Consider the following 26461-nt stretch of genomic DNA (forward strand, 5'->3'; position numbering starts at 1 on the left):
AATATCCTGTTACTGCTCTATGTCATGGAGATTATCTAGTTTTGGATCTGTGGGACCTATAGGATCTGTAGGAACCCTTCATGCACTTCAGCAGTTCATGCATGGGGTAGATGTGGGAATGGGCCAATTCAAAGCCCTGGATCTGTACCTCAGAGGTATCTGAGCTGGTCAGCCTGCCTCTCCTGTCCTTGCACCCTTGGGGTTCTCTAACCAGCAAACTCCTCACCCCCCACTGGGGCCAGTTCTACCCTGCTCCCCAGGAACGGTGCCCCTCTCCCCAGAATTGGAGCCAATGAGGAACAGGGACAGGTCTCCCACTCTCATGACCCTGGGACCAACTCTCTCGCAGGCTGCAGGTGGCAAGGGATGATGGAGGGAAGGAGGGTGTGTCTCCCTCCTCCACACCACGCACAGCAGACAAGAAGCGGGGCTGGCTCTCCCAAGTGCTGCAGCCGGTAAAACAGAAAACAACGTCTAAGGATGAGCTAGCGCCTTCTACCGTGTGGTACCTGAGGGTCAAACTCAGACCATCCATCCATCCATAAGACTTGGTGACAAGTACCACTGTGGAACCGTTGTCCTAGTTAGGGCTTCTGATGCCATGATAAAGCCCCATGACCAAAAGCAACTAGGGGAGAAAGGAGTGTAATTCTCAAGTCCACTCCATCACTGAGGTACACAAGCAAGACCTGAGGCAGCAGCCATGGAGTTCTGCGTACTGGCTTGCTCCTTGTGGCTTGAGCATCCAGCTTTCTCATATAACGCAGGACCACCAGGCCATGGTTGACATCACATGCAGTGAGCTGCGCCGCCCTTCCAAGTCAATCATTAATCAAGAAAATGCTTGCCTATAGGACAATCTTACAGAGCCATTTTCTTTTTTACTTTTTTCTTTTTTTCGGAGCAGGGGACCGAACCCAGGACCTTGCCCTTGATCAACCCTACGCAAAGAACTACAGGCTGTTGCAGGATATTTGATCACACTGTGAACCCCGAGATTGTGTTGTTTACTGGGAAAAAAACGTTTCTAGTTGTGGTGTGGCTTAGCTTTAGCACACACCTTTAATCCCTCCGGCTGGAATACAGACGTGCCCTTAGTACATACCATTAATCCCAAACAATGAAGGTAAACTTAGTTTGTAGAAGGGAGCACCAATGTTTGAAAGTGACTCTAATTGAGACAAAGTGACGAGTGAGAGAAGTGACAATGACAAATAGGACATGCCCAACTCTCAGGAGAAGAGAGAGGCAAGGGGAGCGGCTTAAGAGAGCAGTGCAGAGGAAGGAGGGTTTTACCCAGACAGTTATAGAGAGACGGGTTGCAGAGAAAGAGCAAGCTAGACACAGGTGAAGACAGAACGAGTCAGGGAATGAGTAGGATGCAGATAGTTAGAACAGACTGCTGGAGTTAGCTTTTGCAGCAAAGGAGAGCAATTCAGAGTCTGAGAGACTCTGCAGGTCTCAGAGGCTGAAAATACCCTAAGCCTAGATAAGATTGTACAGGGGCTAGAAGCTTCCAGCACTAGGCCTAGGTTAGCAGATGGAGGCAGTAAACCTCGGAGATGACAATACACGAGGAGAATAAAAGATACTATTGCAGCATGCAACGAACGCTGACAGCAGAAGAAACAGTCGTCTCCAGGGAAGAGCACGCCAACTGGCTATCCCATACCAAGTGGTCAGCCCTGAAAAACATACATATATGTAACGTAATACAGACTGAGCAAGTTATATTTAAGAGTGTGTATGTGGGGCTGGGGATTTAGCTCACTTACCTAGGAAGCGCAAGGCCCTGGGTTCGGTCCCCAGCTCCGAAAAATGAACCAAAAAAAAAAAAAAAAAGTGTGTATGTGCGTGTGTGTAAAACAGCAATTAATGAAAAAAGAATGAAGAGAATGGGGTGAGGGAGGGCTGGAGGGAGGGGAAGTAGGAAGAAACTAATAAAATTATTCCATAATCTCAAAAGATAAAAATAATTTTAAAAAATCCTTCTACCCAAGTATGTCTAGGTGTGTGTCATGGTCACAAAAACCAGCTGGCACAGCGGTCTCAGCAGCCCTCTTTGTGCTGCTTCTTATGAGACATTTCTTTTCCTTCCATAAACCTGACAGTCTCACTGCATTCTCTTCCTCTATCCTCACTCATACTACCTTCCCTATCTTCTGTGCCACAGTTGTTAGTGGCCAACTGGAACCCTCCCTGTGAGTCCGCTCTCTATTCTAATAAATGCCTGAGAAAAACCAGTGTGTAGAGAGAAAAGGGTTATCCTGGTTTACAATTTTGTAAACACCATTCTGTGATCTGTACCAAAGCGCCATAACAAGGCAGGAGAATGCGCCTGGCAGTTAACCTCAGAGTCACAGGCCAGCTACGGTGAGGCAGAAAAGCAAGAGGCAGACCATGGTACCAAAATCTCATTCGAGGGGACACTCCCCAAAGACCTAAACATCTGCCAGTAGACCCCACCTCTCAAAGTTTCTGCCATCTATCAAAGCTGCCAAGCTGGTGACCAAGCCTTTAACATGAGGACTTCTGGGGACATCTAGGTGACAGCACTAACTAATTGCTCAGGGAATTGTTCACGCCTATTTGTGACATAAGGCGTTTGTGAAGGAACCAGGAAACCAGCCTGGGACTAGGAAACAAGTGGGGTAGAATCTTCTAATGATTGCCTGGCTATTAACACTGCACACCATTTAACATGCCTTACAGGATTCCGAGCCACATTGTAGACATCTTAGACTTACTTATTACAACTTCCAGCAGATGGTGTCTTGTTCTAATATATCAGTATGCAAATGGCAGTTTTTTAACAGATGGAATCAAAGTGCTTTGGGCAGATTTAGGTATAATTTTCTACTTTTTTCCCCCAGCATTGCAGATCAAATTCAGGCCTTTGTATGCCAGGCCAGCACTCTATCACTGAGCTCCACTGAGGCTTAAGTACCCCTTTATGTACAATCACATTGTACACGACAGCAGCAGCCAGGCCAACATGCATAAAGCGGCAGAAACTCTACCACAGCTGTTCTAGAAAAACAAAACCCTCCACCTTAAAAGATGTCTCTTCATCTGAGTATGACTTCGCTGGGATTAATATTAGTTGAAACACCCTCAAAGTCACAAAATCACTAGGAAATACACCTCTGGCTGTGGTTATGAGTATATGCCCAGAGAAGAACACCTTGCTTATCTTTCTGTTGCTGTGATAAAATATTCTGACAGAAGTGACTTGGGAAAGAGGAGTTTTCTTTGGCACAAAGTTCAAAGTTATAATGCATCGTTGTGGGGAAGTCACAGCATCGGAAGCTGGAAACAACTGGTCACATGGCAACCAAGAAGCAGAGAACAACGAACACTGGTTCTCAGCTCCTTTTCTCCTTGCCATGCAGTGCAGATCCCAAGCCAGGGGATGGTTCCACCCAGAGTGGACAAGTCTTGCCATCTCAGTTAACCCAATCAAGATAGTTCCCAAAGGCATGCCCAACAGCCCATCTCCCAGGCAATTCTGGGTCTGAGCAAACTATCAATTGAGACTAACCATGACAGGAGGCAGGATACATAGACAGATGTGAGCAGTATCATCATCCCATGGTTCCCAGAATTAACAAAAAGGAAGTCGTGAGCTGACCCCTGGTGTCATTGGCCTTCCACTTCACATTTCTGCCTTGTGCTAACAACACTCCAAGCAATGGAAGTAGCCGACCACAAAACTGAAACCTCTGAAATCAAGACCCAAATATTCCTTCTTTAAGTTGTAATCCACAGTATTCTGTCACTGTGGTGACAAACTGATTAGCATGATTGCTAGTGTGAAATATTAAGAGTGGGCCCTGTAGAGAGGTCATTGGTCGCTAGTACTCTGTCTTTATGAAATAGGCTGGCCGGTTCATAAAATTGATGGTTTGCTGGATTTATGGGTTATTTCAAGTGTGGCTTTGATATAAGAAGGGAGCTCTCAGTAGCTTGCTAGCTCCATCTTCTATAAGCTGGTTCACCTTGGGTTTCAGAAGAACATTCCTGCCAGCCACCGCATTTTGAACTTTCCAGCCTTCAGAACAATGAGTCACGCAAACCTCTATTTTTCATTAGTTATTGCCTGTGGCATTCAGTTATAGCAACATAAAACACAATATGGCTACAATCCTATGCCAAATGTTAACCACAAAGGAATCTAGCCAGAGGCTGCTGCCTGGCCCCGGTGTGCAGGAATTCATGGAAGGATGCTTTGAGAGCCAATCCACAAGGGTGACCTGGAGATTTATATCATGTCTCTGCTTTCCTGTGCTCCTGAAATTAAAAATCCTTTGATCTTCAGACAGCTGTGCAGTCCCTGTGGTGAAAATCTGATATAGCAAGCAGGAGACATTCTGGAATCAGCAAAAATGTGTGCATGTGTGAGTGTGCATGTATGCTGTATGTGTGAGTGTGCATGTGCTGTTTGCATGTGTGCTATGTGTGCACATGTGTGAGCATGTGCGTTGCTGTGTGTGAGTGTATGTGTGCTGTGCATGTGTGTGCGTGCGTGTGTGTGTGTGTGAGCACACACTGTGTTGTGATATTTTGTTGTATGACAGGTTGTCATGTAGCTCACACTGACCTAAAACTCAGTAGCAGCATGGATGACTTAGAGCCCCTGATCCTCCCACCTCTACCTCCCAAGAACCGTGGGATGATGATACTCCAGGCATGCGCCACTCCCACACCAACGAAAAGTTCCTTTTTATGATTCATTATGCTTTGCAATTTACCAGGGTGCTGTGTTATATTTACAATGCCACTAAGCAGCTCAGAAAGTTCTCCTGTGTTAGTTCAGCTATACTGACATGCGCATGAGGCTTTGCTGGGAAATCGGAGCACACACATTAATAATTAGCACCTTCGACACCTGATACTCCATCCAGACAACAGTAAAGGAAGGCGAGAGGAAAAAAGTATTAACAGCTAAGGAACTTCAGAGGCTAAAGATGTGGTACCTTTAGAAACATAGAAAGTGTCTGAGTCCGAGGGAAAACAACAGCCCTGCAGTCCTGTCCAGTGGTTGAGCTGCCCCTAAACAGCGGTGAGGTCTCCTGACCTGCAGGTTCTATCCACTCGGAGCCCTGCAGGCCACATAACCCCAGGTTCCCATCAGTTCCCTTGCCTCTCAACTCTCAAGGGTGTGGCAAGAGCTGGTCAGGTCCGGATGAATCACTTTGGAATACTGAGTGTGAAACCCCCCAGCTAATGAAAGAGCCACTAACAAGCCTGTGTCTCCTTTGCCCCAGAGGAATTCTCCATCTACATCAGAGTGGTCAGACAACACAGCTGTCCTCAGATCTACTGGGGTCAATACTTCGAACTTCCAAAGTCATTTACTAGATAACTCTGAGAAGAGAATCTGTGGGAAAATGTGGGAGACCGTCAAACAATGGCCTCTGGACATCCCAAAGGATGACCAAGGCAGAAAGTGAGATAGAAGCATTAAGAGTTTGGGGATCGTTTCGGTTGGGTTAGTTTTGTTATTTGGAAAGGGGGCTTGTCTCAACACTGCTCCAAGCCTCAGTGTAGAAATGAGGAGTCACATGGAACCTCCCTGACCCACCGCCTCTCAGGACCACTTAGGGGTGTGGTAGGAGAGTCGACACTGAAGACAGCAGTGTCAGACCCTTTTTCTCTTATTCAGACTTGTAACCTAACCTAACCCTATTGATTCGAAATTTGCACAGGTTCTTGAATTAACCCTTTCCAATCTACTTCCGCTGGTCCGTTATTTCCAGCTGGGCCTGTATTTTTGACAGGCCATGGTCAGAATCAGTGTAAGCCCAATATCATCTGTTTTCTCAATGACTAGATTAATTTAGGGGTAACAAGAGGCAGGAGACAATACAATTGGAGCTAGGGACATACAGAACCACCTGGAAGCTAATTCCTACTGAGAGATTGAAAACCTGTCTTACACCTTGTCATGTGGTGTGACGTCATCTAGGGGTCAATTCAGGAACAGGACTGTTTCAAGTTGAAAACCGGAGGGTGGGCCCTGAGGCACATTGGGAGAATGTCAGTCTTCTTGCATCTTGAGTGTCAGGAATGAGAGAAAGAGAGAGGAGGGAGGGAGGGAAGGACGGAGGGAGGGACGGAGGGAGGGAGGGAGAGAGAGAGAGAGAGACTAAATCTATGAAAGAGAGAAGCATAAAGAACAATAATTCATGATGGAGACCTACTGCTAAGACTGAGGGATTTTTTTTTTCGGAGCTGGGGACCGAACCCAGGGGCTTGCGCTTGCTAGGCAAGCACTCTACCACGGAGCTAAATCCCCAACCGACTGAGGGATCTTTCAAGCCACCTGTAAGATATCCCGAATACTCCAGAGCAGGGAGGCAGCCAGCTCCAGAGAGTACAAGATGTAGAGTTGCACAGGACACATGCATAGAACAGTCTCACACCTTGTTCACGCCGTGCTGTTGATATTGTGAAACTGTTTCTGCACCATCTTCATTTTGTGTGAATTATGCAGCTGGTCCTGGTAAAAGCGTCTGTGGAACTCAAAACACGGAAGTTCTGAGCACTTAGTTCATGCTTCACTTTAAGGTAAGTGACGTCTTTCTTTTAAAAAGGATTATCTCTATTTTATGGTCTGAGCATCTGGTTTGCACGTATGGCTGTGCACCATGTGTATGACTTGTGCCCTCTGAGTTTCGAAGATCTATGGACGGCTGCATCTACTACATGGATGCTGAGAACGGAATCTGAGTTCTCTGCAAGGACAGCAAGAGCTCTTCACTGCACAGCCATCTCTCCAGACCCCAACTACTTTCTTAAATGATGTTTTCCCTCACCTCAAATTATTCACACTTAGGACAGAATTAGAGAGATGCCCAGTCAGACCTGAGTGCCTGACCCCACGTGGAGAGAGACTATAAGACTATACACTTACTTCATATCAAGACTGTTGAGGCAACCAGTAGAAGGAAAGGGGTCCCCAAAACAGTCTAGAGTCAGAGACAATCCCCGCTCCCAATGTTAGGGGTCCCACAAGAACACCAAGCTAAACTTGTATACAGAGGGCCAGACCCACACAGGTTCCCTGGTTGTTAGTTCAATGTCTGTGAGCCCCTATGGCCCTGGTGAGCTGATTCTATGGGTCATATTCTTGTGCTATCCGTGTGCCTTCTGGCTCCTACGATCCCTCCTCTCCCTCTTCCATGAGATTCCCCAAGCTCTGTCCAGCGTTTGGCAGTGGCTCTCTGAATCTGCTCCCGTCAGTTACTGGATGGGGTCTCTCTGATGAGGATTATGATCTGAGTATAGTAGATATCATTAGGAATCATTTCATTGACTTCTTTTTCCAATCATGTTTAGCTGTAGCCCAGGTCTCTGGGCTATCCATCCTTTGCTTCCTGGCCCTCCAGGCAGTGTCAAGGGTGGGCTCCCTCTTGTGACGTAGGTCTCAGGATGGACCAGTCATTGGTTGTCCACTCCCACAAGTTCTGTGCCACCTTTACCCCAGCACATCTTGCAGGCAGGACAAGTTGTAGGCCAAAGATTTTGTGACTGGGTTAGTGTCCCAATCTCTCCTTGATTCTTACCACAGACACTACTGCTCCCCAGAAAGAGCTTTGCTGGCCCCAGCTGCCTTCTCTGTGGCCTTCGGATGGAGCAATGGGGAAGTTCTGGAGAGTGAGTGCCTCCAGAAGCAAACCACTCTGGGAATGAATACATGGGCAGGGGTAGTCTAGATAATTCTGAAGCATGTTCTCCGTTATTCTAAACACTTCCTCCCAAGAGCTCCAGCTCACAGAGGAGACTTGAACTCACCAAGGGCTTTGCTGAGTTCCTTAGTTTCTTCATCTCCATTCTCCTGGGAGAGTGGTTTGATTTGTGAATATACCCCTTGCATTCAAATCCTCACTTGGGGCTGCTTCCTGGGGAACCTAAGCAGCTACAGTAAGCCATGTCCTAACATCTAGGGCAGGCTCGAGGAGCCTTTCACCACAGTGTCCCAGCCAAGAGTATCTGAGGGTTGGAGAGAAATTATCTTCCCTCCCCCATAGCTGATAGAGCATTCCAAGTTAGACTCACATCTACTTTCTCTCCGTCTGTGCCAGCAAACAAAGACTACAAAAAGATAAGAGTATATCTGCCCTCCTCTCTCAGGGGTCATAAGTCAAGCAGCTCTGCAGCTACAGATCCTTGGTGGTTGGTGCCACTCAGGCCCCTAGTCCCTAGCACTGAGGGTATTCTGAGCTTCGTTTGTTAGAGTAGAGAGTTAAGTTCCACCTGGCAGATGGTAGCCAGGGGTATAAAGATGAGAACCCACCTCCCTCAAAACAGTAAAGACTGTGGATCTAGGGACAAAAAGAAGCAAGTGCTGGAGGAGGAAAAAAAAGAAAGTCTTTACTCGCCTGAAGCCAGATGGACTCTTTCCCAACAGAGTCAATTGGCCCGAACCCTTGAGGGCTCCCTGAGCCTGAACCGGCAACCAAAGAGCGAGCATGGGCTGAACCTAAGCCCTGAGCGTTTATGTGCAGCTTGGTCTTCCTGCAGGTCCCCAACAGCTAGAGCAGGGCTGTCCCTAAATCTGTTGCCTGCCTGCGGATCCCATTCCTCTAACTGGGCTGCCACGCCTGGCCTTAGTGGGAGAGGACGCACCTGGTCTTGCAGTGACTTGATTTGCCAGGGTGGGGAGAAACGGGGTACTCCCTTCTCAAAGGAGAAAAAGGGGGTGGGAGATGTCTGTGTGAGGGAGTGTGACTGGAAGGAGGGAGAAGCTGTGATCAGGATATAAAGGAAATAAATTAATTAATGGGAAAAACAAAGTTGGACTTCTTCCTCCTCTTCCTCCTCTTCCTCTTCTTCTTCGAGACAATCCCACTATGTAACCTTTTCTGGCCTGGAATTTGCTATGTAGACCAGGCAGACCTCAAACTCATGGAGATCTTCCTGCCTCTGCCTTTAGAGTGCTGAGATTAAAGGCATACGCTCCCATGCCAAGTAGGATGTAGACCTTTAATGACGGTTGACCTCATCCACCAGCACGGGTATCAGAGGAAATTGAAAACAAATCCGAAGCCTTTAGTTTTTCCTCCATCTATTTATCCTCACAATTCCCACCTTTCCAAGTCTAGAACTGCTTTTCTTTGTCTTGTACTTCTCTAAAGACTTCTCTGTTGTTGTTGACGACACTAGACAAGCCAGAGTTCGAAGCTACCACCTCTATTCGCCTTTCACCTAGGTTTCTCTCACGTCATAGAGACCTTATGCATAAACACACTTGCTTGTATTTCTCTGGTTAATCTGTCTTGCGTCACAGAGCTCCAACAGTGAACATGTACGAGTTGAGACTTTTAAGTCCTCCCCAGAAGTGGATGTAGCCCTCCAAACATCACTCCACTAGGCGTGACCTCCACTCTCCCAGGTCTCCTCATCCTCCAAAGTGACTGCTCATTCTCCAGTCACCTCACTCTCGTCCCAGACAGCAGCAAAGGGGAAGCAAAGGAGAGGGGACACTCATGAGACTCCCTTAATGGTTATTGTATGTGTCCGATGAGTCTATAACAATGGCCAGGCTCTGCTCTTACAGCTCTACCAAAGAGGGAAGAGAAGGAGGGTAGGAGGAAGGAAGGGAGGCTTCTGCATGGAAGTCTGGGAAGTGTAATGGTTACTCTGAATATGTACCCAAATTTAAATGCCATTCTACTTCTATAGAAGAAGAGAACAGACATGGAGGAGCAGCTAATGGTCCTTCCCACCCGAGCCTCCAAGAGTTCCCTGTGCTCTAGTGAGACCCAGGAAAAGCAGAATAATTCTTCTTGCCCTGGAGAGGGTCTGATGTGACTGTGAGAACTCCTGGTCCTTGGGAAGCACTGTAAGTGGGAATGTGGCAGGCAGGCAGGTCACTGAGGCTGCACGGATGTCTCTTCGAGGATGCCAACCTGAATGGAGGGCAAACGAGGTCCAGATGCCCTCCATGATCCTCACAAAGGGAACCCGGGTGGGGGGAAACGGTCTGAACTGGCATAGAGCATGTTCCTGCCACCCCAGTGAGATGAGGATGTGACAGCCATTGAGGGCTGTCACCAAATGTTCTACTGCCCTGCTTTGCCCCACCCCCGGAAGTACAAGTGTCTGAGCGATATGTTTTGCCAGTTACATGTAAGCGAAACTGAGATGCATCCTGTGTAGGCTGAACAGGGGAGCCTATGCTGGTCAGTTTTACCTCTTATTTTGGCTGAGCTAGAGTATCCCATTTCTGATCAAACCGTGTAGATGCTTCGGCGAATTCACGTTAGATGCATCTGATATTTAGATCAGGAGGCTTCAAATAAAACGCTACCCTCCAAAATGCAGGTAGGTTCGCCTGATCCATTGACGATCCTAAGGGATAAGTGTCAAGGTCCCCCTAAGACAGAAATCCTGCCTCCAGACTCAAGCCGTAATGTTAGTTCTTCTCCGGTCTCCAGCCTCCTTGCCTTGCCTACGCTGTAGATTCCATATCTGTCAACCCCCACAAATGTGTGGGCGAGAGGAATTTTTGGTTCCACCTTCTTCTCTATTTCTTCTTTTTTCCCAAACACACACAAACACCCCTACTGCCCACTGGTTCTGCTTCTCTGGAGAACCCTACACAGAACCTACAGGCTGTTGATCATGTTTTCTTTTCCTGCCACAAAAACCCTTGGAAACGTGTGGAGGTCGATCTCTTCATCCTGGATCCTTGAGAGACTACAAGTAGAGTCCAAGCAAGTGAGGCAGGAGAGCAGAGTGGAGAGTGGGGTGCATTAGCTTCTGAGAGAAGCCAGTGGGAAGGGAGGAGGACTGGAACCCTGCTACCCTGCCTAGCGTCACACCCATAGGTAACAGAATTTGCACAGAATACGCTCCAGCTATGCAAACAACCTAAAGAGGCCTCCGTCCTTTGTGTACCAGATGCCTACTTGCATCAGATGCCTACTTTTTCCTTCAAGTTCCCTCCCCTGTTTCTCTCGGAGCACTCCCTTGCTTCCTTTGTTTTTGTTTGTTTTATTTTGTTTATGAGACAAGGTCTCACTGTAACCCCAACTGACCTGGAACTCACTATATAGACCAGGTTGGCCTCAAACTGATAGAAATCTACCTTTCTCTCCTTCCAGGGTCCTGTACCACCATGCCTGGCCAAGTGTGTTCGTTCTTACGAACTCTCTCTCCTGCTATTACTTACAAGCTCCTTCCTGGTTCCTTGGCCTAGGACACAAGAATCTGGACATTCCTTCAGTTGCCCAGCAAACCTTATATACGGTGATAACGCCGGCTCCTTTGTGTTAAGTCACTGAGTTGGGGTAGGGTCTCTATTGTCCCACAATGTAGTCTAGCTGGCCAGAGACACAAAAGAGAAATCAGGATCCATTCAGGAACAACATTCCCTGTCTTCTGTTCTGGAGTCTGAAAATTAAGACTCATTCCTTTTATAGAATTCACTACTTATTTCTGCAGGCCAGTGTCATGCCAGGTGTTTAAAGTCTCCTGAGACCAGAATTAGCTCTTCAACTTTGCCCTCCTTCAAGTATCCCAGGAGTTAATGTTCTAGTCCCCTTCTCTCATCTGCTCCAGCTTAAAAGTTCTAAAATTACCTCTTCCTGCCAGCTGTGCTGGTGCTCTCCCGGAATCCCAGCACTTGGGAGTCAGAAGTAGGTGAGTTCAAAGCTAACCAGGCCTCCTCAGCAGGTTCAGGTCAGCCAGCCAAGGATAAGCAGTGAGCCCCTATCAGAAAACAAAAGAAGGAAAGAAAAGAAACCCAAAAAATGACCTCTTCCTCTCAACTTATGAAAATATTTCTTAGAGTGAGAGAAATCAAAACTTTACCAAAAGAAATAATAAACAAAGTCCTGTAACTCTCAATAAAAGCTTCATCCCCCCCCCCACCAGGGCATTTGCATTTAAAAGAAAATTAAAAAACAAAACAAAATCTGACTCAAGGGAAGCTGTAGGTGGGGAACAACCAGAAGGGGAAATTAGGGAAAATGCTTGCCTGCGATCTGAAAGATATTCTGAAGCAAGGGTGGTTTCCACAGGTGCTTGCAGATACAACCAGCATCCCTGGGTTTCTGGAAGCTTCTCTGTGGCACAGAGCAGAGACCACTCAGAGTCCCTCACAGAGGCGCCAGTTACCCTTCTAAAGGCTCCTCAGGCTGTTCACACTCTCTCTTCCAGCATCTCACCTCCTCCTAAGTCCCTCAGGTCGGGATTCTGGTCACTTAGCTTTACACAGGGTAGCTTCCCTGAGATGTGTTGTTTGAAGCCCTATGCAAAAGTATCTATCACCCTGAGAATCACATCTCCGCTCTCATGCACCCCAGGAGGTTTACCTCTTATTCCACAGGTCATGTTTATCCATAAGACATGTGAGGACTCCGTTCAAAATGCAAGCGGAGCAAGATTGGAAGTCCAGATGTTCACACTGGGATGCAGTCCAGAAAGCTCTATTTTTACATGCTCTTCTCCAGGTGGCTCAGTGCAGGCTAGAGGGAGACTATATTTGCAGAAATCGTGCCCCAGAGAGATGTAGGGTGGGGGTTATTAGCTCAGCCTCCTTTCCCTCTTGGCTTCCTCAGCTCTTTTTCCCAGTCAGCTCTGACTTCATTTGTTACTGATGTAGCCAGGCCATCTGGTCTCAACCTTAAAACAAAACAAACAAAAGCAACAAATGCAAGACGAACCTTGCTTCTAGGAATTTCGGTGCCATTTGTGATTCTCTTTCTGTGTGCAAAGGATCTGACTTTCTCTGTGAGGACATCTTTGATGGCAAAGTGGAGAATGACTTGTGAATCCCTCTCACACTCGGTTTTTGCAGGCTTTGCATTGGACCAGTGATGGGGCCTGAAAGTAAATGCAAAAGAAAGCATCGGAAACCTGCTCAAAAGAGTCAAACGAAAACATCAATAACCAAGAATAAGCACATCTGCTTAATATCCTGTCTTTATAACAGTGGCCATGGCAGCATCCAAAATCAGACAGGACACATCCCACTCGGCCAATCGAAGGGTTAATTCCTATAGCCCATAGAAAGAGACTGCACAACCACATCTTCCAGCCTCACACACCTGGAAAACATTCTCTCAACCTGACTCCAGCACAGCCGTCTTTGACCAAAATCCATGCACCCCCTGGTGTTCCGGAGGTAAACTACAGTTTACAATAGGAGAATGGGAAGGTTTTTCTAGTTTTGTATTTCGTGTCTCTTCTAGTCAACATCCACACGGAACTTTTCCTTGGAACAGCTTTGCAGAAACAGCCTCCTCAGACCGTATTGAGACAATTTTAAAGGTAAGATGCCACAGTTCTTACAGGCAATGGATGGTCACCTCCAGGGACAAGCCTCGGTGACAGATTACCCAATCCCAAGTGGTCAACCCTAAATGTGCATACACACAGGCAACACTCAATGAATCCACCAGGTGGCATTTCCATTTATGCACGTGTGTGTGTGTGTGTGTGTGTGTGTGTGTGTGTGTGTGTGTGTGTATGTATGTACACGCACGCACATGTGCACATGCACATGTGAATACTTAAAGAAGAGGTCACGGATTTGAAAGGGTGTGGAGTGGAGGAGAGTAGGAGGAATTGGGGTAGAAATAATGTTAGTACAAAAATAGCAACATATCTGCTTCCTCTAAAACAAATGACCTGCTCTCTGGTTACTAATAACCTGGTAGATATGGAGATTAAAAAATGTAAAAGGAGAAATTATCCAAGTGCTGTGGGGTGGGGGGAACCTCTAAGCTACTCATAGCTGTCTCAAGATATTTACTACTTTTATATTTTATTTATTACTTTATGTGTATGTGCATATACACACGTTAGTGCACTGGGTAGTGGTCAGAGGAAAACCAGTTAGGTTTGGTTCTTTCCCTCCACCAAGAGAGATGTAGGGGACTGGATTCCTGAGCACTCTAACTGCCTCCTACATATCCGTTACCTTTACTCAGAGAGCGTGAGAGCTCCTTTCCTTCTGTTGTAGTCCCCTTTCCTCTGAAGTGTATCCGTTTGTTTGCATTCTATTAATCCAGTGGTTCTCAATGTAGGTTTCCACCCCTTTAGGGTGAACAACACTTTCACTGGGGTTGCCTAATACCATTGGAAAACGCAGATATTCACATTATGATTCATAGCAGTAGTAAAATTACAGTTATGAAGTAGTAACAAAATTCATTTTACAGTTGTGGGTCACCACAACATGAGGAACTGTATTAAAGGCCGCAGCCTCAGGAAGGTCGAGAGCCTCTGGCTTGACTGAACACTTAATTTTTCCTTTTTCCATTTTCCATTTGCCTCCTTCCCTCAACTACTTAAATCTCCAATTTGTCTGACCTGCTATCTCTTCTAACCCCAGTAAATTGTTGTCTAGTACCTTTCTGCGTCCATTTGTTGGACGGTTGGTTTTCTGAGACAAGGTCTCTCTATATGCTCCTAAGTATCTTGGAGCTCTCTATGCAGCCCAGGCTGGTCTCAGATTTATAGACATCCCCCTGCCTCTGCCTCCTGAGTGCTAGCATTAAAAGTACCACACCTGGCTTGCATGCATTTTTAAACTCTTTTACCAAAAAGACAGAGACCCTATGCCCCCTTCATATAGAGGGGGATCGGGGAAGAGGAAACATTAAAGGTAAACCACACGAATGAGAAAAAAGCGCAATACAACAAGGCCGAGATCTATCAATTATTTTCCCGATACTGTTTTGGAGACAAGTTTATATAACATATTATCCTTGCATCAGACACGTTATGTAGTCAGAGATAACCTTGAACTTCTGATAGAGTCTCTTGCCTTCATCTCCTGAATCCTATAATTCTAAGCATGCACTGTCATTCACAATTTTACTCAACCTTGTGCTTGTCCTCAACCAACCGAATTGTACCCAAGCCTAGGCAAGGATTTTCTGTTTTTAAATTCTCATTCTTACATCTATTTACACCACAATAATTTATTTACTTAATGTACACACACACACACACACACACACACACACACACACACACAATGCGGCTCACTCCAGGAATTCAGAGAATAATTTCCAAAAGTCAGTTCTCTCCTTCCACCATTTGATCCTGGGAAACTGAACTCAGGTAGTCAGAGGCGGCGGCAGGCAGGTGGCCCCACTGAGCCACCTTGCTGGCCCCTGTCAAGCATTCTCTATAGGTAGCCTACACTACAGCTTGACCCCGGTTCAAATGTGTTCCTTCTATGGTCGTGCCTCAGTTTCGTGTAGTGGGGGTGTGATGTCCGTTTGCCGACGCTGAGAGATGGTAGAGAGGGTGGAGCTCCCGTTAAGGAGTGGAGCCTATCGGAAAGAAACTGAGTCATTTGGGGCATCGACTTCGGCAAGGCTTAATCTGTTCTCTTGGTATCTTAGGTAGCTCTCTCATAATGAATTGTTTATGAGCAGAACAGAACTGGCCCCTGATCCCCACCGCCACACCACCTTTGTGGCCCTGGCTCCCTGTGATTTCTTCTCCATACATTAATGCAGCTGTGATGACATCTACTAGGAGGATCTCACCAGAACCAAATAAATGTCAGCAGTACTCGCTTAAAGCTCCAGAGTTATGGGTAAATAAGTCCTTTTTTTTCTTTATAAAGTATCTAGTCTCTAGTACTTTGATACAGCAACAGAAAATAGACAAATTCAACACCTACCCACAGAAGGTTCATTTATTGATAATGTTGTTTATTTGAAAATATTTTCAGAAAACTCAGAACTCCCTCATTTTATGTCTTGATCTCTCGGACGAAATAGAGGATTTTGTTATAAAAACAAATGTTAGCTGGAATGTGGCTTGGTGGTAAAGTGTTTGCATAGCATGTGTAAAGTCCTGGATTTTATCTCCAGTGTTGAAAAGAAAAAAAAAAGTCTAGTTCTGAAGGGGAAAAGTGTGTGGTAGTAAAAAGTATTGGGTGAGCAGTACAGATAAGACAAGAAAGACTCGATTAATTTGCAGGCTAAACTCAAAGCTTCCTGGAAGAGATAGCATTCCAGGGAGACCCAACTGTTCCAGGAAGACAGAAGAAAGTCATTCAAGACCTGAAAATCAAACACAGGTCACAGAAAACGTGAGCCACTGAAGCAAGCCCAGGACTGGAGGGTGAGTAGATGGTGGAGGCCCAGCATTAGCTCAGTTGTCTGAGCGCGTCTCCAGCAGGAGCAACAGTGAGGACCGAGGGAAGGCAGGTTTCCAGGAAGCAGGAGCAATGTCTAATGAATGCTGGCAGTGAACAGGCTTTTCCTGGGTGTCTCTGCTGCGCCTCAGCCTTGCAAAGACCTGAGCACAGGATGGAAAAATGTCCTTGAGGCAGGCATGGTGTGCACGCCTGTAATCCCAGAACTTTGGAGCAGGAGGCAGGATCAAGGACTTTCTCTGCTACATAGCAGGTTTGAGGTTTGCTTGGGCTATGTCAGACAGCATCTCAGAAGGAAGGAAGGAAAGAAGGAAGGAAGGAAGGAAGGAAGGAAGGAAGGAAGGAAGGGAGGAGGGAGGGAAAAGAAAAGGAGAGAGAGAAAGAAGGAAGGAAGGAAAGAAGGAGAAAAGAAAAGAGAAACAAACCCAAAAAAACATAAGAGTCTATATTATAGGACAGAGCATTAAGTAGCCAGTAACACTGGAGAAAGTGAGATTTAGAAGTTTAAAGAGATAGTCCAGTGACTTAAAGTGTTTGCTCTGTAATCATGAGGACCATAGTACCGATGCCAGCACACAGATATGGTTCCACAAACACCTGTAATCTCTGGACTGAGGCAGATGAGGGGAGGAGTGGTAGCTAGAGTTTGCTGGCTACAGACCTAGCCAAAAAGCAAGAGCTCTTGCTTCAGCGAGAGGCCCCACCTCAAAGGAATAAGGCAGAGAGATAAAAAGAAGACCCGTATCATTCTGGCCTCCATGAATACACAGGTGCATCTACCCACACACGTGCATGTATATACAATATGCACAGGCACACACATGCGAGCGCATGCGCACACACACACACACACACACACACACACACACAGAGAGAGAGAGAGAGAGAGAGAGAGAGAGAGAGAGAGAGAGCGATATCTAAGATTGAATCCCCAGCACCCATACTTTCTTTTAAAGCCAGGTATGGCTGTGCTGTCTACAACTTCACCCCTAGGAGTTAGAGTCTGGACAGCTGGCTGGGTGGCCAGTTCAGTAAGGGACTCTGTCTTGGGAAACAAGGCAGAGGATGACAGAGAGAAAAACCTGACCTCCTGTGGCCTCTGTGGGCACACACCATGGGTCGCATGCACCACACATACCAAGTAAATGAATGATAAACTATGAAAAAGAAGAAAGCTGGAGCCAGGGACGAGAGTGACACGTTCATCCCAGCCCTCAAGAGTCAGGGTTTCCATGAGTTCCAGGCCAGCCTAGGCTACAATATGCTGTCAAAAATAACAAAAGTTTAATACTGGTTGGGTGGATCAGAAATGAACCAAAAATAAAATACAGTGACTTCAAGAAACAAGAGTGTCTCAAATGCTAACCCCTCAAAGAGGAGACCATTTTCTTCTATGTCTATTAATGTATGGCTCTCTCTCACCTCTTAATGAAGTTATGATTTCCAGGTAGTGGGCATGGAATGACGAGCTTGCTCACCTGCTTTTTCCTTTTTGAATTGGATTTCACTATGTAGCTATGCTGACCTTGAATCTAAGCGGCAGGAGTGCCAGCTTGAACCACTACACTGGCTGAGTGAGCCACTCCCTAACCGGACTGGAGACAAGAGCTTTTTCTGTCTATCTTCCTCTCTTGTTTGCCACAGTCTTGGTCTCTGGTAACCACAAATTTTCTATATTACTACACATTGTGTGCTTAGAAACATTGTGAGGCAGCATTGGACGAGGCAGAAATGAGTTGGGACATCAGGACGGTGATGGAGACAAGGTTGCATGGTAACATCGTGGAGAGTTCTGTTCTGAGACTTCAATTCAAGGAAGCCAGAGTCTCGCAGGAGAGAATTTCAGGGCAAGTCATCAGAAAGGAACCCACTTAGGAAAACAACACTGTGCACCCAGTGTGGGTGTGGGCTTCCCCAGAAAGTCAGTCATGCCTTAGGGTCCTCCGATAGCCACATCTTGAAGGGGTACTAAGGGACACACATGAGATCACGGAAGGTCCCTGAGGTGCACTGTATATGATTACAGCTGACAAGGTAAAAATCATAGACCACGAAGACTTTACAATGGACTCAAAATATTTTCCCCCATAATCAAAGTTTTTAGTCTCGTTGTGGAGTTTTCAGAAGATTGCAGGTTTATGTCTGAGAAAAGAGCAAAATTACACTCAAAGATCATATACACATAGGCCTTCACCGTGCCCATTGCTGTGTCTGAAATATCTCTAAAGCGGATGTTGTCTCCGTGTAAGCTATCACAGCAAGTTTTGTTCATTGTGATGGAATTCCTGACTCTCAGCTGGAGAAAAACTTGAACGAGATTTTGCAGCAAAGGGCTCCTTCCTCCATTCCCCTTAATTTTCTGTCTGTCTGTCTGTCTTTTCTCAGTCATAAGAGGGAGAACAGGAGAAGCTGCTCTAAGTCCGGGGGTCAGAGAGCCTGAAGAACAATGAACTGAGATGTGCAGGGGGGAGAAGATGGCTTCTCAAGTAGAGCAAGCACAGCACCTCCCCCTGCATCTTTGTTCTCCTTAGGCACTTCAGGGGTGGGAAAATTGAATAATGCCCCTCACTCTTGAGAAGACCGCCTGCCTTCCTCAGTTTACCAATCCAAATACTAACTTAAAAAATACTTTGGGGGCTGGAGAGATGGCTCAGAGGTTAAGGGCACAGGCCGCTCTTCCAGAGGTCCTGAGTTCAATCCCATCAACCACATGGTGGTTCATAACCATCTGTAATGGGATCTGGTGCTCTCTTCTGGTCTGAAGGTATACATGCAGGCAGAATGCTGTATACATAATAATAGTCTTTAAAACAAACAAACAAAAACCCTCACTGCGACATCCAGAAAGACCCTTGGGCTTTTGCATAAAGTCATAATCTCACTGCAATGACCACCGCCATCTCTAGAGTCTTCCAGGATAATGCCCCAATCTGCTAACAATCACTCTCCTCCTCCTGACCCCCAGCTTCTGCCAACACCAGTCCACCTTCCTGCCAAGATGGCGCTTGACTATTCTCCATACTTCATGTGACTGGGTGCATATATTTGTCCCTTGTGTCTGGCTCCTTTCCCCCAGGTTAATTTCATCCAGACTTGTCCTCCTTCCTAAAGTAATAAAACTCTATCATGACTTTCTTCAAAAGCTAGCCCAGAGCCAGGCCCATAATCCCAGTCAGTAGGAAGGTTGATGGCTGGAAGATCGAAAGTTCAAGGCCACACAGGATGTTACCAGGTAAATTGGCATTCCCTCTTTGGGTTCTTAGTTTGTCTTAGTTGGGGTTTTATACCTGTGATGAAGCACCATGACCACAGTAACTCTTATAAAGGAAAACATTTGATTGGGGCTGGCTTACAGTTTAGTCAGTTGTTGTCATGGAGGGAGAGACAAGGCAGCGTGCAGGCAGACAAGTCAGAGAAGGCACTGAAAGTTCTACTATACCTTGGTCTGCAAGCAGCAGAAGGAGACTGTGAGACACACTGGGCATAGCTTGAGCATAGGAGACCTCAAAGACCACCCCCACAGTGACACACTTTCCTCTAACAAGGCCACACCCATTCCAACAAGGCCACACCTCCTAATAGGCCACTCCCTATGAGCCGACCATTCATACGCATGAGTCTGTGAAGGCCATGCTTATTCAAACCAGTCTAATCTAATAATAAACTAATAATAATAAATCTATTAATAATGAATTTAGAAACAGACTTGGAATGAGGACAGTTCTAATGATTTAATAGTAAAACAAGCCAGGCAACTTGTAAATCTCAGCAGTTCCCAGAAGGAAGAAAGTGGAAAAAAGGAGAAAAAGAAAGCCATGCCTTTAAGAAAACAGACAGGTTCAGTAATGGAGCCAGCAAGCAGCTACTTGGCAGAAAGAGAGAAGTTTCAGAAGGAAAAAAGAGTGGAAAAGCCAGAATGTCCAGAAGAGCAAACCCAGGTTTTGCTTAGTATCTGGGAGAAAAAGAAGAGATGGTAGAAAAAGGGAAAGTTTCTGAGCAGCTCACGAGTGGGCAAGCTCTTGTCTTAAATGACTGGAGAGGAGGATACTAGTAAGTTTATTATCTCATTAATGGGATGGTTACTCTACCCATCTCCTTACCATGGCCTTAGGTGAACCAGCTTTCTTAAACAGTGGTCTCTTGGATGGATGAGTGACTGGTCCAACTGGATTAACTCTTCAGGAGACCATATTCTAATCCCATCAGAACTGTATGCAGTTCCCACGAAGGCCAGAAGAGGGCACTAGGCTCACTCTCACCCCCAGGTTGTATGGTTGCTAGCGACTATGGGGGTGTTGGACCTGGATCCTCTGGAAGAGCAGAAATGCTTTCTGTTGTTCTTGTTGTTGTTGTTGTTCTTCTTCTTCTTCTTGTTGTTGTTGTTGTTGTTGTTGTTGTTCTTGATCTTGTTCTTGTTGTTGTTCTTGTTGTTCTTGTTGTTCTTGTTGTTCTTGTTCTTGTTCTTGTTGTTGATGATGATGATATAAAGGGCCTTTATTTTTTATTTTATTTTATTTTTTTTAATTTTTCTTTTTTTTTTTTTATTAACTTGAGTATTTCTTATATACATTTCAAGTGTTATTCCCTTTCCCAGTTTCCGGACAAACATCACCCTCCCCCCTCCCCTTCCTTATGGGTGTTCCCCTCCCAAACCTCCCCCCATTGCCACCCTCCCCGCATAGTCTAGTTCACTGGGGGTTCAGTCTTAGCAGGACCAAGGGCTTCCCCTTCCACTGGTGCTCTTACTAGGATATTCATTGCTACCTATGGGGACAGAGTCCAGGGTCAGTCCATGTATAGTCTTTAGGTAGTGGCTTAGTCCCTGGAAGCTCTGGTTGCTTGACATTGTTGTACTTTTGGGGTCTCGAGCACCTTCAAGCTCTTCCAGTTCTTTCTCTGATTCCTTCAACGGGGGACCTATTCTCAGTTCAGTGGTTTGCTGCTGGCATTCGCCTCTGTATTTGCTGTATTCTGGCTGTGTCTCTCAGGAGCGATCTACATCCGGCTCCTGTTGGTCTGCACTTCTTTGCTTCATCCATCTTGTCTAATTGGGTGGCTGTATATGTATGGGCCACCTGTGGGGCAGGCTCTGAATGGGTGTTCCTTCAGTCTCTGTTTTAATCTTTGCCTCTCCCTTCCCTGCCAAGGGTATTCTTTTTCCTCATTTAAAGAAGGAGTGAAGCATTCACATTTTGATCATCCGTCTTGAGTTTCCTGTGTTCTAGGGATCTAGGGTAATTCAAGCATTTGGGCTAATAGCCACTTATCAATGAGTGCATACCATGTATGTCTTTCTGTGAGTGGGTTAGCTCACTCAGGATGATATTTTCCAGTTCCAACCATTTGCCTACGAATTTCATAAACTCGTTGTTTTTGATAGCTGAGTAATATTCCATTGTGTAGATGTACCACATTTTCTGTATCCATTCCTCTGTTGAAGGGCATCTGGGTTCTTTCCAGTTTCTGGCTATTATAAATAAGGCTGCGATGAACATAGTGGAGCACGTGTCTCTTTTATATGTTGAGGCATCTTTTGGGTATATGCCCAAGAGAGGTATGGCTGGATCCTCAGGCAGTTCAATGTCCAATTTTCTGAGGAACCTCCAGACTGATTTCCAGAATGGTTTTACCAGTCTGCAATCCCACCAACAATGGAGGAGTGTTCCTCTTTCTCCACATCCTCGCCAGCATCTGCTGTCACCTGAGTTTTTGATCTTAGCCATTCTCACTGGTGTGAGGTGAAATCTCAGGGTTGTTTTGATTTGCATTTCCCTTATGACTAAAGATGTTGAACATTTCTTTAGGTGTTTCTCAGCCATTCGGGCCTTTATTTTTTAATGGATATTTTCTTTATTTACATTTCAAATGTTATCCCCTTTCCTGGTTCCCCTCCACAAACCCCCTATCCCACCCCCCTCCCCCTGCTTCTATGAGGGTGTTCCCCCACCCAGCAACTCCCTCCCCTCTCCCAGCCCTGGCCTTCCACTACACTGGAGCATCTAGCCTTCACAGGACCAAGGGCTGCCCCTCCCACTGATGCCAGACAAGGCCATCCTCTGCTACATATGCTGCTGGAGCCATGGGTCCGTCCATGTGTGCTCTTTGGTTGGTAGTTTAGTCCCTGGGCGCTCTGATAGGTCTGCTTGGTTGGTATTGTTCTTTCTATGGGTTGCAAACCCCTTCAGTTCCTTCAGTCCTTTCTCTAACTCCTTCATTGGGGACCCCATTCTTTTTTTCTTTTTTTTTTTTTTCTTTTTTTCGGAGCTGGGGACCGAACCCAGGGCCTTGCGCTTGCTAGGCAAGAGCTCTACCACTGAGCTAAATCCCCAACCCCTGGGGACCCCATTCTCAATCCAATGGTTGGCTGTGAGCATCCGCTCTGTATTTGTCATGCTCTGGCAGAGCCTCTCAGGTGACAGCTCTGTCAGGCTCCTGTCAGCGAGCACCTCTTGTCATCAGCAATAGTGACTGGGTTTGGTGTCTGAATATGGGCTGGATCCCCTGGTGGGACAGTCTCTGGGTGCTGAGCCATCTCTCTAGCCCCAAGATTCCATTTTCTTGACCTTTCATGGGTCTAACAGAACCCTGACAGCTGTCTTCTGTTGTACAGGGCTATCAGGAGTGGGATCATCAAAACAAAACTCCTTCATTTTTTGGTTTTGTTTTTTAAATTTTTTAAATGGTTAAAATAAACAATTTTGATACTTGAAGGAGCACATTCTTTTTCAATTTTTTTATTTATTACATTCCAAATGTTGCCCCCCTCTTGGTCCCCTTTCCCTCAGTTCTTCACCCCATCCCCCCTCTGCTTTGGGTCTGAAAGGGTGCTCCCCACCACCCCTGGGCATCCCTGTTCCCTGGGCCCTCAAGTCTCTACAGGATTAGGTGCATCCTTTCCAACTGAGGCCATTCAAGGCAGTCCTCTGCTGTATATGTGCTGGGTGTCTTGGACCAGCCTGCGTATGCTCTTTGGTCGGTGGCTTAGTTGGTCTTCCTATGGGGTTGCCATCCCCTTCAGTTGAAGGAACACATTCTTAATAGCTAGAAACATCAATTATGTCCAGTGTTGATTTCCCCTACAATATCAGGGAAAGTATTGAAATGCTTCTTACCTGTGAAAATAAATCACTACAGAAACAAGAACTAAGCTTGCAAATGAAGAAAAGTGTGCTCCTCAGTTTTCTTTAACAAAAAACACCTTCAGCTGGGGGCTGCAGAAGGAGGGGTTTATTTAACTCTGAGTCTGGAAGGCTGACCAGCCAACAGCATAGCGCTGGCTTTGTAAGGGCGCCTCTGGACGCACATCGTCGTGAGTGGCTGCGTGATAAGATGAGAACACAGAGACGTGGGTGCAGGGCCGGACTTTTTCTTTCATAGCAATCCTTTCTCAATAAAACTAGGTCCTAGAAAAATGACACCGGTTTTTGAAGGCCAGTGACTGCCTACCATGCTCAGAAAGATCCTACTGTCTTTGACGCTGCTGCTTTGGGGCCAGCTTCCACACACAGGGGGAATCTTGGGGGACACACTGAAATCCATATCCAGACCAAAACAAGGAAATGTCTTTGTCTGTAGCTTTATGAAAACCTGAAGTGTGGATATGCTTTCTCTTTCAAGCCGAGCCCGGTCGTGTGATTTCCACATCAGTGTGTAGCTCTCTGGTTAGGTTAAAGCTCCTGGCTCCAGGCTCTATGCGCTCAGACCCTCCACTCTGCTTTCTGTAATTTCCCGAGACTTAAATTCAGCCTGGAGGTAAAAATCAAGGAGGTTCAAAGTTTAGGCTGGAGGGTAAAAATCAAGAGTATGTATCAAAGCGACAGTAATAAAGGAATATCTTGAGCTCCCAGCCCTCGCAGTTCAGCCGCTCTTCCTCAATCAGGACGTCTCCATGGCAACTCACTTGTGCCTCTGAACAGTCATGAGGCGCCTTGGAATTCTGCTCTGCTTTGCTTACTCCCTCCTTGCAATTGAATCAAGTATCACGGCCGTTGCCATGGGATGCTTCAGGATCTCTCTGGGGCAGGCAGAGACATTCATGATCCATTGACACTGGGCTTGGCTGCGCAATGCGTTTGTCAGTTGAATGGTAATAGATGCGGGTGTTTTTGAGGTGTTTGTATGGCTTGGCTGACAGCCTTGACATGGGAGATCTGTGTGGCAGCCTTGAACTGGACCCACAGCCCGGAACAGCGCCATGACAACAGATTTGAGCACTTACAGGTGGGACACATATGCTATTAATGTCGGGAGCCGCTGAATGTTGGTGGTTTTGTCCACAGGCTCATTATGATGAAATCTGACAATTCCAGCCCCCTCCTAGGACTCATCCCAGTATTTATCATGATGTTCCCATGCCATTTCAACAGTCACTCCCCAACAGACCTGCACCAAGGCTCTGGTTGCACAGAGCTCTGCATCCTGTGACTAATTCCATCCTCCCCGTAACACCGCCCCCACCTCTGCAGTCAGAGGCCAGGTGCTTTGGCTGCTACTTCATTCAAATGCCTTTCCCCAAGTAAACCCTGTGAGACCACAGTGAGGCCACTCTGCTATGACCTACTCTTCAGATGACTGACTTATAATTATAATTAGTAGTAATAAGTTATTAATAATAAAAATATAATAATTGTTGTTGTTCCTGTTATTTCAATATAGAACTCTTGTCCCTAGGGGATTGTCTTAGTTAGGGTTTTACTGCTGTGAACACCATGACCAAGGCAACTCTTGTAAGGATGACATTTAATCGGGGCTGGCTTACAGGCTCAGAGGTTTAGTCCATTATCATCAACATGGTAGCATGACAGCGTCCAGCATGGCACAGGAGGAACTGAGAGTTCAACATCTTGTTCTAAAGGCAAACAAGAGAAGACTGGCTTCTAGAATGAGGGTCTTAAAGCCCACCCTAACAGTGACGCACTTCCTCCAATAAGGCCTAGGACACTCTGAACTCCTGTCCTTTGGTTCTGTTGTTTCTGTTGTGTTACTGTTGCTGCTCTTGTGGTTGTTGTTCAGTTTTTTGAGATAGTGTCTCAAAAAGCCTTCAACTCACCCCAATCTCCATGGCCCAGCCTCCTAAGTGCATGGAGAGCCAGACCAGGATTCTCTTCTCGTTCATTTTTTTTTTTTTGGACATTTTATTTATTTACATTTCAAATGTTTTCCTCTTTCCCGGTTTCCCCTCTGGAAACCCCCTATCCCATCCCCTACCCCTGCTTCCCCACTCAACCACTCCCCACCCAACCCCCACTCTCTCCTCCCTGCCCTGGCATTCTCCTACACTGGGGCATTGAGTCTTCTCAGGACCAAGGGCCTCTCCTCCCATTGATGCTAGAGAAGGCCATCCTCTGCTACATATGCAACTGCAGCCATGGGTCCCTCCATGTGTATTCTTTGGTTGGTGGTTTAGTCCCTGGGAGCTCTGAGGGTTCTGGTTGGTTGATATACTTGTTCTTCCTGTGGAGTTGCAAACCCCTTCAGCTCCTTCAGTCCTTTCTCTATCTCCTCCATTGGGGACCCTGTGCTTAGTCCAATGGTTGGCTGTGAGCATCCACCTCTGTATTTGTCAGGCTCTGGCAAAGCCTCTCAGGTTTTCACTCTTTATAAAGAGCATAATGAATTATGTTCTCTGTACCTCTGTTCATGGAGGTAGAGGCCTCAAGGGTCTGGGTGGCCTTCTAATTCGTGTGCAGGCCTGGGTGCCCCTGGCTGATTTCTGGAGCAGGAAAAGGCTCAGCTGAGGCTGTAGCTCTGAATCCAAAAGAAGCAGCCAAACCCTGGCTGGGCCGCAGCCAGCAGTCCAGAGGAAGCTGACAATTTACTTAGTGCTGTGCATGATTTCCCACACACTCTGTGGCCAATGGTGCCAATTATGTTGAGTGGGAAGAGGAAAATGAGGACGAATATTTCATAGCATCTGAAATTTTCAGCCATCTTTTCAGTGAGGATTTAAGCTCTAAAATAACCCTTTCACTGTTGCTAAGGCAGAAATCATCACCAGGAATCTAATTGTACTGAGTGTATTAGACTTCATGTATATGCAGGTCTCTCTCTACAAGCCCAGTGCAACCTCCAGCATGTGACCCTGTATCTCAGCCTCCAGCATCCCGAGTGCTGGGGTACAAGCCTGCGCCACTGCCTTGCTAAATCTCTTTCTCCCTCCACCTCATCCTTTCTTTCGTTTCTCTCTCCTCTGTTTTTCTTCCTCAGAGACAGGGTCTCCTGTGTCCCAGGGTGACGTCATCTCTAACTCTCTATGAAGCCAAGGATGACTTTGAACTTCTGATCTTCCTGCCTCCACTCCCAGGTGCTGGGATTACTACACCACTCTGC

At 46.4% G+C, this 26461-nt stretch overlaps 1 long non-coding RNA gene across 12 annotated transcripts in view; it reads right to left on the bottom strand.

Annotated features, from left to right (window-relative positions):
• The window catches only part of LOC134485601 (uncharacterized), a 98016-nt gene that overhangs the window by 34147 nt on the left and 37408 nt on the right, over positions 1-26461 (bottom strand). For 2 of the 12 annotated variants that reach the window (XR_010063768.1, XR_010063757.1), the window contains exon 5: positions 22847-24980. This is a non-coding gene — a long non-coding RNA (uncharacterized LOC134485601). Of the gene's footprint in view, positions 1-6561; positions 12835-22846; positions 24981-26461 lie in introns of those variants that run through there. The other 10 variants (XR_010063762.1, XR_010063760.1, XR_010063761.1 and 7 more) reach the window with 10 other exon arrangements.

This window comes from Rattus norvegicus, chromosome 2, assembly GCF_036323735.1.
Source record: "Rattus norvegicus strain BN/NHsdMcwi chromosome 2, GRCr8, whole genome shotgun sequence".
Lineage (NCBI taxonomy): Eukaryota > Metazoa > Chordata > Mammalia > Rodentia > Muridae > Rattus > Rattus norvegicus.